General features: G+C 35.0%; 1 long non-coding RNA gene across 1 annotated transcript; it reads right to left on the bottom strand.

Annotated features, from left to right (window-relative positions):
• Nucleotides 1–492: 492 nt before the first annotated feature.
• Nucleotides 493–2,270, bottom strand: LOC122143024. The gene is made up of 3 exons (XR_006158923.1): nucleotides 2,156–2,270; nucleotides 1,039–1,165; nucleotides 493–832 (listed from the first exon to the last, which is right to left on the bottom strand). It is a non-coding gene; the product is annotated as an uncharacterized LOC122143024 (long non-coding RNA).
• Between the last annotated feature and the right edge of the window lie 94 nt (nucleotides 2,271–2,364).

Raw genomic sequence — 2,364 nt, 5'->3', positions numbered from 1 at the left:
AGAAGTTGAGTGTAAAAAGTGGGCAGACATGGAGCAGAACAACTTTTAAGACAGACAGAAGAGAGACAGAGAGAGAATTATAAACTGAATTTTCTCAGCACACACCAAATTACATGACCAAAACCCTACATAATATATCCACATACCACTTTCCATGTGAGGGCCTGGTTCCAGAAGGACGGACCCCTCCTCCAGACTGAAGAGGGTGCCCCCTATAGGTGCCCCAAAGGCAGCCGCAACTCCAGCCGCCGCACCCGCCGACACAAAAATCCCTCTTGTCCTGAACATAAATCAAAAACTGACCCTATTAACTTGATTAATACATATCCTGGTATCACTGCAAAATTGTTTTAATATAAGAAACATTATTAAAAATAAGAAAAATAAGCAAATTACAAACACAGTAGACAATTTGAATGCCAGTAATGTTTCACATTAATTTTGTGCAATGTACTGAAAGATTTAGTGGTTGTGATGTGGTGCTCACCTGTCACTGCGGAAATAGGGAAAGTGAAAGCGGATCTTCTTGAAGGTGATGCTCTGAAACTAATCAGAGAAACAAGCATGTGTTCACTAGACCTTTAGTATGACTGTGACAAAAAAAAAAAAAGATGATGCATAAAAATGAATCACCTGGTTACATTCAGAACACATAATCATTAACCATCGGCAGTACTGTCAACCTCAACCATTTTAAACAGCAGAACAGTTAAAGATTAGTCAGATCAGTACTTTGTTTATTACTCGGTTCGGGTTGAATACGTGAGGACGGCCCTGCTCCTACAATCGCTCCACTGTGAATCCATTGGTCCCTCTTTACCCACAAACAATCCTGAAACAAAAACAACACCGAATCAGCATAGAACAACTTAAAGGCATTTCACTGTCATCTGGCTGGATGTAATTCATTACCAGAATCAGGCCAGCTTACACACATTTCTTCAAAATCTGAATCAAAAAGTGGCCATCGATATTAATATTATAAAACAGCACAGAGCCAGAAAGTATTCTAATCTTCTTCCTCATCCTCATCATTACCTCCAGCAACAGCGAACAGGACTCCTGTGACCTTACATATGAAGGTCCGCAGCCGCACAATGCCTGGAATCTTTACTCCGTTCAGGTAACTTTTAATTTCTGGGATACCAGACCCAGCTGCAACAGGCTATTACACAGGAGAAAGCAGACTGATTATATACTCTCCACACACAAAAAACATTATTATTATTAAATTGCATGAGAGAGATTTAAATTATACTGGTTTAATATTCTTATAGCATTAAATACAGTGTTTATATATATATATATATATATATATATATATATATATATATATATATATATATATATATATATATAGATATATATATATATCACACACACACACAGGCAGTTAAAAGCCTGGATTAAGGAAAAAAAAAAATAAGACAATTAGGATTTTTTTTTTTTTAAAGAGTTTTTTTTTTTTTTTTTTTAGTCTTTTATGCTCATCAAGGCTGCAATTATTTGTTCAAAAATTACAGAAAAAGAGTAATACTGTGAAATATAACTACAAATTAAAATAACTGCTTTCTATTTTGAAATTTATAAAATTTATTCCTGTGGTGGCAAAGCTAAATTTTCAGCAGGAGACTCCTTAAAACAAATCTTAATTATTCCACACTTAAGTCAGTCCTTCTTGATTCAAATTATGTCTAGTATTGGAATGATATTCAATATATAGCAATAGAAAAAGAAAAAAAAAATCAGTTTAATTTAAGTTTATTGCCACACCAGCTTTCACAGGCTATTTTCATGGCAAAGATTATACATTAGAAATATAGTAGAACACAATAAAAAATACAATTATAAAAAAAAAAAAGCACATAAATTTCTATAAAATACACTTTAAATGTACTTTTAGAAATAGAAACAAATCTAGCAGTCGAATAAATCTGGCAATGTGTTACTACAGTGACTGTTGGCTCTTTGATGCACTTTAATCTTATTTTGTAAGTCTCTCTAACATAAAAGCTTCCGCTAAATGAGGCAATATTACTGTAAATCAATGAAATGCTCAAAATCAATGAGTGTTTTTTCTGGAGTTTAATGTGAGGTGCTAGCCTCTGGTGTGTCATGTAATGACCTTTAACCTTTCAGCCTGAGATGTTCTTACCTCAACGAGCACCAGAACACTGGAGATGAAATACGAACATCACATTGAGAGCCAGCAGCTCCAGTAAAGAGAGAGCTAGACAGCCACTCTCACTGCATTCCTCCACAGCTGAAGCACACGTCAAGGACTCCACGCAGCAAACAGTGCAAAATCACACAAAACAAAACACAACGCAGAAAAAGATAACATTGTCCAACCAAGCTGAACTT

This window comes from Cyprinus carpio, unplaced genomic scaffold, assembly GCF_018340385.1.
Source record: "Cyprinus carpio isolate SPL01 unplaced genomic scaffold, ASM1834038v1 S000000590, whole genome shotgun sequence".
In the NCBI taxonomy this organism is placed as follows: domain Eukaryota; kingdom Metazoa; phylum Chordata; class Actinopteri; order Cypriniformes; family Cyprinidae; genus Cyprinus; species Cyprinus carpio.
Note: the sequence above shows the minus strand (reverse complement) of the source record. Positions and strands in the feature narration are given on the sequence as shown.